The sequence below is a fragment of the Talpa occidentalis genome, unplaced genomic scaffold (genome assembly GCF_014898055.3).
Source record: "Talpa occidentalis isolate TD23 unplaced genomic scaffold, MPIMG_talOcc4v2.1 talOcc4.6, whole genome shotgun sequence".
NCBI lineage: Eukaryota > Metazoa > Chordata > Mammalia > Eulipotyphla > Talpidae > Talpa > Talpa occidentalis.
Window position 1 is genome coordinate 25,358,185 of NW_023604972.1, and position 9,957 is coordinate 25,368,141.

The following is a 9,957-nucleotide window of genomic DNA, read 5'->3' on the forward strand; positions in this document are numbered from 1 at the left end:
GAAAGGGACCCTTTCTATCATGCATACCTTGTTCCCATTACGCCTCCAAATTCCAGGACAAATTGGAACTACCCCTTCATCTCTTTTTTGGAGTCTGAGGAAAACTGTAATTGAAAGAATTCCCAGGCCTCTCAGACCTGCCAGTCCTTAGTTGGGTCTTGAAACAAAGCAATAGGCACAGCTGGACTGTGGGATGGTAGAGATGCAGCGGTACTCCTCTGAGGGAGTGTGTAAGAGTCTTTTTTATCCCTGACAGTAATAAACCCTAGAAATCTGACAGTAGATTGAGGTTACCAGAGGGGAAAGGTAGATAACAGAGTGTGGAGGGGGCCCAATGGACTATCGTGGAGGACTGTGGGTGCCTTGGTGGTGGGTGTGGTATGGTAATATGCACCTAAAAAGGTGTGAATCTGTACCTCTGAATCAATACATTTTTAAAAAGAAAGTATTTTGTCTGTCATTTGACTGCTTTTTTCACTCTCTCTATACATTGCTGTTGCTTGCTCTGCTACAAGTTTCTCACCAAAGAATGCAGGACCATTCACAGAGAAAATAATTTAGTATATGTGGGACCACAGATAGGCATTTTTCATATCTCAGTTATTTCAGATGCAGATAGTTCAAGCTTTCTAACTTGAGAAAATTTGGTTTAGAAGTTAATTTGGGTGATTATCCAGATCAGCATATGACAATTAATAGTAGCCCAATTAATTAGAATCAACCGAAGTTGGGCCTCCCTGGTGGCCTACCTGTTAAGTCTCACCACTATTACTGAGACATCCCGCCACGTCAGCTCCTTGTCTGTCATTCAACTGGCCTCACAATTCACCGTCTGTGTACTCTTGGGCTAGTGATTTGTTCTCTCTCAATCTCAATTTTCTCACCTGTGAAATAAAAATAGCACTACCTCCAAACTGTTGTATGTGTATAAATATTAAATGAAAAACTGCATGTAAAATATTTATCTAGCACAGGACAAAAGATCAAAAATGTAACTAATGCAAGTAAGAGTAAATGCAGCAACAATTAGCTTTACCATAAGTGGAATTTTTTCACTAATACTTAAAATGCTCGGGAAAAAAGATTTGATTGAATAATTTACTTTTTTCTCTTATTTCCTGTGTATGAGCAGAATCAATTTTGGCAACAGATGTAAAGGGTGTTATATTCTAATATGTGAATGAATTTTGGTGATGTGCCATAAATCAATAATGTTATTTCGAGGGTATTAACTAGATTATGCAGGTGTTAAGTTTTAAATGGGGCCTTGTGCTAGAATTTCAATTAATGCAAATGGAATGGAAAGTTGAACTAAAAGTACTAATTTTATTTGCCTAGATTAAGCCAAGAAAAATGAGTTCATGTCTCTAAGGACCTGATCTCAATGTAGTAAGATAAATGCATAGATGCATAGTCACATGACCTAAAATTTCTTTTTTGATGTTTAGTTACTATTTTACTTAAACCCTAGTTTTTTCCTGAAAATCTTCAGGTGTTGCTAAACTTAACCATCCATTGGTACAATATCTTTGATAACAAAAGAGAAAAAAATGATAAACTATATTATTACTTATTAACCCAAGAATTCCTACTCAAAACCACCACCCACTTAATTCATTGAAAGAATACTTGAATATCCGTGGTATTTCAATTAAGTATTTTCAGAACTCAAAATTTTACCAGATAGTGAAAAACAGTACAACAAGTGGTGAATTGATGATATAGAAAAAGAGCAGATGATTGGGAGGGTGTTTTTCTTTTAGGTACTTTGTGACAAATTGCTAGGTAGAGGTGAAATGACAAATATTTCAGGTTGAACGCCTGAAATAAAATCTTACCAAAATGGTTCTCAATCATTTTATGCATTGTTTTAAGGCTCTAAAAACAAAAACTGAAAAGACTTTCTCCTCATAGACATTTACAGCACATATATACACATTTTTTAAAATACATCTCTGCATTTTTCATTACAATGTTACTAGGTTTAAGAATGAACAGCAGGGGAGACAGTCCAGTAGAATATGGTGGAAGACAATTTGTGCTCTGGTGATGGGAGTGATGTGGCAACATATATCTGAAGGGTATGATCCGATGTTATCTCAATAATAAACATTTTTTTTTAAAAGGATGACCTGGAGGTTCATGTACACCATGTTAATAAACTCTTTTCCAAAAAGATGAGGAAAAGTCTCCTTAAATTGTGTACAATTGATTTTTCACAGATAAAGCTTTAATAATTTAAATAATTTTAAATAATTTTAAATTTAAATTTAAATAATTTAAATAATTTTTGGGAAACCAAAGTTTATGTTTATGTTTATATTTTTGTAGCTTCCCTCTCTAGACCCTCTTCCATAGATATTAATTGCAAATGTGACTTGGCCAATAGAAAGTCTACACGTTCATGGATTTCAATAAGGAAGGCAAAGAGGATGGATGGTGAGACAAAACAACTCCAAGGGTAAGATAGGAGGACATCATTTAATCTTGTGATTTTTGATAGTTACTAATTGAAGAATTGATTTACTTCTTCCACAAACCCCTAACCCGAAACAGAAAAGATCACCATTCAGGTCAACACATATTCTATATTGCCACAGTTTCTATCCTTACATACTTCATAGTTCATCATACCCCAACTGCATGTCACTTACACCCATCTCAATCACATCAAAGAAATATTCAAAGACTGAAGCAGTTCACTTTCAAAGATCCATTGGTCACATCATTTGTCTTTAATAGAAATATACAATTTATAGCTGACAATGCTAGTTTAGATCTGACACCCTTTTGGGCTTCTCTTTGCCAGTGTCCAGAAGCTGCATCTGATGCCAAGCTTGGTCATGCAGTGAATGTAAATTTAAGGAGCCGTTTTCATTTATAACAAACAATTCCAGCTGGGAGCACAGCTGTTAATTGGGAAGGCAAAATAAAATTTCCAGCTACCTGGAAGGGTCTAATTATAAAATCAACTAGATGAGCTTTCAAAGTCTATAAATGAACTAGCCCACCCTCGATGTGGGTTTACCTCAAAAAGGGGAAAAATTATCTGAAACTCATGTAACAGGAATAATCAGGAATATTTTATAAAGCCTTAAGGTCTATCTTTATTTGAAGATTTATTTTTATTTTTATTTATTTATGCATATAAGAACTGGAGTGGAAGCCAAAAGTGTGTGTGTGAGAAGATTCGCCAGAGACAGAGTTGGGGGGCAGAACAGGTGAATCTACTGAAATACACTGCTGAGGGTTACCAGCAGGTAAGTCAGGAGAGGTCTGTTGTGCCATATGTGGGTTAGCTCCTTGACTGAGGATCAAGCATTGCAGAGATAACCCTGAGACTTAACCCCTGTGCCACCAGGGAGGCCCCTCTCTTTGTAGCTAAACTGAAGCTATTAATGTGGTTTCCTGGTTTCTTTATATGCAGAATTAAAATATAAAGTTTGGGAAGTCCAGACAAAAAGAAATGTGAATGATTACATGTTTGTATTTCTACTCCAGTGTCTTTCACTAAAGAACAAAGATTAGCAAATATAGTGCATAAAAACAACTAGAGAATTTAATATGTTAACAAAGTTTCTCAGTAGTCAAAGGAGATAAATGTATTTATACATAAAGTTTGTGTGGGTTCCCTAATATTTTAGCAAGTTATGACATAGAATTTCACTGTCACAGTGGTATATTGTTCACATTTGTCATTTAAAAAAGTTGATCTCTGAAAATAAAGTAATTTATTAAATAAAGTAATGTATTAAATCTATGTGACTTAATACAGCATCTTAGCAGTCCAGATTTATTTATTGTGCATCAAAGACCTACCAATATACCAAACCTGGATCCCACAGAAACAGTGGGGTCTTTTTTTTTTATTTACCCATGTATTTTTATTTAGTTTACTATCTTGGCATCGATAGTACCAGTAACATTTTAGAACTATAATTCTAAAAATTATAGAATGCAAATAGTCAGTGGGAATGTTCACTGTGTGCAAGCAAGGATAATGTACTTCTTTTTTTTTTGTACTTTATTTATTTATTTTTATTTCCCTTTTTTTAAATTTTAATTTTATTTTTATATTCCCCATACAATTGCAACCCCCTTATTTTGACCCCAATCCCTCCTTTCACCAACCCCACCCCCCCCCCAGAGTGTCTCTGGTTCATAGTTGTTTGTTGATTTTGATTTTCACTTTCTTATAGTTATTCTTTTTCCTGGTCTCTTATTTAAGTCTTCTAGATTCCTGCTATGAATGAGACCATCCGGTATTTTTCTTTTTCTTTCTGGCTTATTTCGCTGAGCATGATCCCTTCCAGCTCCATCCATGTTGCTGCAAATTGCATGTGTTTATCTTTTTTGAATGCTGAGTAATATTCCATGGTATATATGTACCACATCTTCTTGATCCAGTCATCTATTTTTGGGCATTTGGGTTGTTTCCAAAGCTTAGCTATTGTAAATAGTGCTGCTATAAACATAGGGGTGCAGGTGCTCTTTGGAATTGATGTTTCTGTGTCCTTTGGGTAAATACCTAGGAGTGGAATTGCTGGATCATATGGCAGCTCTATTTTTAGTAGGTCCAGAAATCTCCACACAGCTCTCCATAGTGGTTGGACCAGTTTGCACTCCCACCAACAGTGCAGAAGAGTTCCTTTTTCTCTATATCCTTGCCAACATTTGTTGTTGCTAGTTTTTTTTAATATGTGCCGTTCTCACTGGTGTAAGATGGTATCTCATTGTAGTTTTGATTTGCATTTCCCTGATTACAAGTGATGTTGAACATTTTTTCATATGCTTGTTGGCCATTTGCATTTCCTCTTCAGAGAAGTTTCTTTTTAGCTCTTCTGCCCATTTTTTGACTGGATTATTTTCTTTGTTTTTGTTGAGTTTCATCAGCTCTTTGTAGATTTTTGTGATCAGTCCTTTATCATTAGTGTTGTGTGCAAAAATGTTCTCCCAATCAGTGGGGTTTCTCTTTGCTTTTGTTATTGTCTCTTTTGCTGTGCAGAAGCTCTTTAATTTGATATAGTCCCAGCTGTTTATCTTTGCCTTCACTATCACTGCTTTGGGTGATGTGACTGTGAAGATGTTTTTGATGTGCATATCATTTAGTGTTTTGCCTATATTTCCTTCTATGTATCTTAAGTGAGAAAGAATTACATAGCATTTCGTTCCTTCTACCTATTATCTCCTTTTCACTGCTGTGATGCTCACAAAAAGATGATCAAAGGTTGAGCTGGTTCAAATCCCTATTTTGCTGCTGTTTAGCACCTTGTGACTTTAGACATATTACTTAATCTAGATCTGAAATTGTTCTATTATAAAAAAAATTGGTAGGCACTATCCACTAGGTTTTTCATAAGGGCTATATAGTAATACACAGAAATTGCTTAGATGAAAATCTTTGTTAATAATCATTGCTCAAGGGTCATAACTTTTGCCACTCTAATGGAAAAGGGCAGTAAAAGCAAAATAGAGAAAACAGATGACGGCAGCATTTTATTAGTTATGGTTGATTCACTAATTAACAAAAAAAACTGCCTTCAGTTTATGCAAAATAAAGATTAGCCAAGTTATGAAAAATATGAATTACTACTTCTACTATGTAAATTGATACTGCTGTTTGAAAGCCTTTTTTTCAAGTTTTAAAGCTCATCTTGATCTCTCAAAAAGTATTCTATTTTTTTTCTGGGTGCTAGTTTCTGGAGGGAACTCTCAAGTGGACTTACAGCAAAATCTTGGACTTGCTGTCCTGGAGTAACATCAGCTGAATCTGGCCCAAGATAGAGCTCTCTGTGCATTTTAGTAGATTGCAAATTTCATATATATTACTTGAGTTTGCTGGTATTAATACATCTCAGAAGTCACATATACATACCTAAGCCTAAGGCTGTCAATAGTTAATACTGAAATTTAGAGGAAAAATAAGATATTTTAAAATGAAATGAATGTAAGGGGTCAGTTTATGAATGTGTTAATTTGTTTAATGGAGGAAACAAAGCTTGACTCCTAGCTTAAAGTCAGCTGGTTTGGGAGGTGACTCAAAATATATGGAGGAGCTAAAAATGCACTGAGAAATGTTATTTAGTGAGAATACAACTGCTTCCTCTATACTTTAAGAATCAGTACCTGAAATACAAAGATAATTTTAATCTGTCCTACAGAACTTGTTAGATTACAGTAAGGTTCAAATATTATTGTTAGAACTTCTTTCGATGCTCAAAGGCACGGGGGGGGGGAATTTATGTGGCAGCAAAATATCTAGTCATTAAGGATTGCTGCTGATGCATTTCATAAATCAGTCAGTGCCATATGCTAATGAGTTGTAGATTGATTTTTCTATGACTCTCAAAGGCTGGTCTTTGACCAGTGGCCTATCATTTGGGGTCTTGTTAGAAATGTAAATTCTTGAGGCCCAATCCACATCCACTGACTTAGACACTATCATAACAAATCTAGGGGATTCTGATAAGTAGAGTAACAATGTAAGTTATGGAGATATTGTGAAGAGTAAGCAGAACGATTTCCAAATCAGGGTCTTAAGAACCCACAGCAAAATGTTGTAACAAGATATAATTTTCAATGGAATTTTATGAAAAGTTTAAGGACAACTATAGCTCAAACTAAGACTCTGGAAGCTTGTATATTACTATTAAAAGAGTAATGTTTCACTTCTTGTATGTTATTGATTCAAGTTGATGTCTTCATTAGAGAGAATTAAGTGCTGTTAAGAACTCTTGTGTAGACTCTGCTTTTCTAGAAACAATGTTAAAGATTCTAGACAGAAAAAAGATCTGGGAAGGAAGCCAAAAAGACAAAGAAATTCAAAGTTGGTGAAAGGGAGTTTAAACTGGATTTAAGAGATTGAAAATAGAAAATTTTATAAAAAGTCAAGCAAGAAAATAAATTCAGTACCATGTTAGCTAAATAGTAGTTAAGACCTCTGCAGTAGAAATTTAGACCTTCTGATCTTGTATAACAAAGATGACTCATATATGCAATCAATTATAATGAATCTTTTTAATAATCCTGAGAGGAAGATACAGGATACTAAAAGGGAGGCAAACCAGAAAGAAGGGGGTGCAAATTTGGGATGCTGCCTTCTGAATGTGACCAAAGACCAGAGATGTTTGGGGATAAAAATGATATACATGTCTAATTTTAAAACTAATAAGACAGAGCAGTAATGTATAGCATGGAGACTACAATTCATTGTATTGTATGTTTGAAACTTGCTAATAGAGGTCTTAAAAGTTATCACAAGAAAAAAAATATGTTTAAGTAAGGTGGTGGTGATGGATGTTAACCAGATTTACTGTGGTAATGATTTGGCAATATATACAAAATATCAAATTAGTATCTCATATACCTGAAACTAATAAAATGTCCTGTCAATTATACCTTAATAAAAATAAAAGCTATTCTTAGTATCATACACTCATTGTGACTAAGATTTATATATTTTTAAAGATTTTCTTTTGTGTGTGTGTAGAACTGGGGTAAAGGCCAGAGGTGTGCTACAGGAGAGGTCTTGCTGCAACATATGTGGGTTAGCTCTCTGGCTTGCAATCAAACTTAGGCCATAGTGGTGATAACACTGAAACTTAACTCCAGGAGGCCCTGTAGCTAAGATTTAAAGGAAAAAAGTAAACAAGATTAACCTGTTCACAGTGGACATTATTTTAGGTGCAAGAGGAACATAAATAAATAAAATAGACAAATTATGCCCTTCCCCATGGAGAAGACAGATAATAATCAAATAAACAAAGTAATGTATGATGTGATGGCTGATAGTAGTTTAAGTGCTATGAAGGAAAGTCAAATTAGATAGTGAGAGCATAAAATTGATGGCAGCATGCTGTTTTGGTAGAGAGGTGCTGTTGTTTGAGAAGACAGAATTTTTGACAAGCACACTAGACCAGGTTAGCAGAAAAGAAATCCAGGTCCAAATGTGGAGGGACAAAATTTGAGGCATATTTTAAGAACTATCAAGAAATTCACTTAGATTAGAATCGTACTCACCTTTTCAGTGCTTTGAAGGTAAAAATCAGGCACCATCTCTTGTGAATACTGGGTGGTAGGCTGTGCGGTTTTTTTTTTTTTTTTTTTTTTCATTCTGGCTTTAGTGTATTTATGGGCTTAACTTGCATGAAACACACATCTGCTAAAATTCTTTTTTATGCAGAAAGAAGCATAATATCATTATTGTTGGAAAACTTAACCTGCTGTGCTTATAATGCTCTTGTTGACTACCTCTGGGGAGTTCATTATGATAAACTGATTAAGTTTGTGAATTCCTTGGTGCAAAAATGAGAACCACTGCTGAATAAAGATATCCCCTAGTTTTTATCATCAAACAGGGTTTTTTTGCATATGTACCTCTATCAAATGATATGACTGGTGGTGAGAGGTAGATCTTAAAATATCCATCTTCGTTTAACAGATTTAATATCAGCATTTACTTAAGGTTTATGGAAATCCTTATGTTTTCTGTTCTTCTGCAGAGATGAGTTCATTAACTTCTCTATTTTCAATTTTCATCAGAAAGTGAGGCTGGTATTATCTAACTTGTAGCATTGCTATGAAACTTTTAGGAAAAGTATGTAAAAGCTGAGCATTGTGGAGGTGAAAAATTGACACCCTGTTATTATAATTTGCGCTAAATATCTGCATCTAACCTCTAACCTCTGTAGACAACAACAGTTGCTAAAAACTCAATTTAGACAGCTTGCAATGTTAAAAGATGACTTCTGATTATTAACCTCAACCTACATGAACCCAACCATCTGCTTTCTCTACAGTTGTGTCCATAAAATGAACATAACTAGAAAACAAACCAAAAAAAATCATGTAACCATAGATTTTACTATATATATTTTACTATATATTTTAAACAGGTACTGAGCACTATCTGGTTATCACTACCTGTCTACCTTATTGTTGTTTTTTCTTCAGCTTCTTCTCCCACGGAAATCAGTTCATTAGCTTCTCACTTTTCAAATCCCCACCCTTGCTTCCCTCTGTTTACAGATGATGATCAGATCTTATGATTCATTGACAAAAGACAATTAGTGTGCCAGAAATTATGCATTATCAATAAATCTACCTTTCCATACTCCCTGTTTCTGTGAAGGAAGAGTCACTTCTCCCATCACAGGTTAGTTTTGCTGTAATGTAACATTGTATCCATGTCTTACATTCTCAAGGACCCTGATCCTTTGATATTCTCTGTGTATTCTTCTGCCACCCTTACCTCTCTCTCATCTATCTGTGACCTTTATTGTACACAAACACACATTTTCACCTTTAACAACTTCTCTTGACTTTGTATTCCCTTTCAGCTACCGCCTCTAGCCTTTGTTCTCAGCCCATTCCAACTCATGCTTCTCTAGTGAGTTACTTACACATGCAATGTTCACTCCTTACATCTCAACTATTCTCCAAACCATTCCCATCAATGTCTAGACCATCTATTGAAATAGCCTTTTTCAACACAACCAAAAACTACTAAATGGCTTAATTCAAAAGCTCATTTTATGTCTATTTCACAAATTTAATAGGGATAGGTATGTTTTAAAAATGCAGATTCATATTCAGTAATTCTGAATTAGTATCTAAAATCTGTCCTTGCTAAAAGGTCACAGATGATGTGAATGCTGCTCATTGATGGACAAATGCTAAAAAGCAAATGCTTTCATAATATGTGTTTTGGTTTTATTTATCTATTTTATTTTGTGTTTTTTTTTTCTTGATTCCTCTTCTTCCAAAATCCTTCATCCTATTCTCTGCATTTGAGATTCTTCTTATTTTTCAGGTCTCAGTTAAAAATTAACCTGCTAAAAAAGTCCTTATTAGACCTCCCACCAGGAGAAGATAATTGATATATTTTTCTCATACCATCCTATTCCTTTATTTTACATTTCTTGTTTGTTTTCTTCTTTTTTGTTGAGTTTCCCACTA

General features: G+C 34.6%; 1 long non-coding RNA gene across 1 annotated transcript; it reads left to right on the forward strand.

Moving 5' to 3' along the window:
* Positions 1-1,986: 1,986 nt before the first annotated feature.
* On the forward strand, positions 1,987-3,380 carry LOC129144741 (uncharacterized). The gene is made up of 3 exons (XR_008549247.1): positions 1,987-2,081; positions 2,332-2,461; positions 3,153-3,380. It is a non-coding gene; the product is annotated as an uncharacterized LOC129144741 (long non-coding RNA).
* The last annotated feature ends 6,577 nt before the right edge of the window (positions 3,381-9,957 follow it).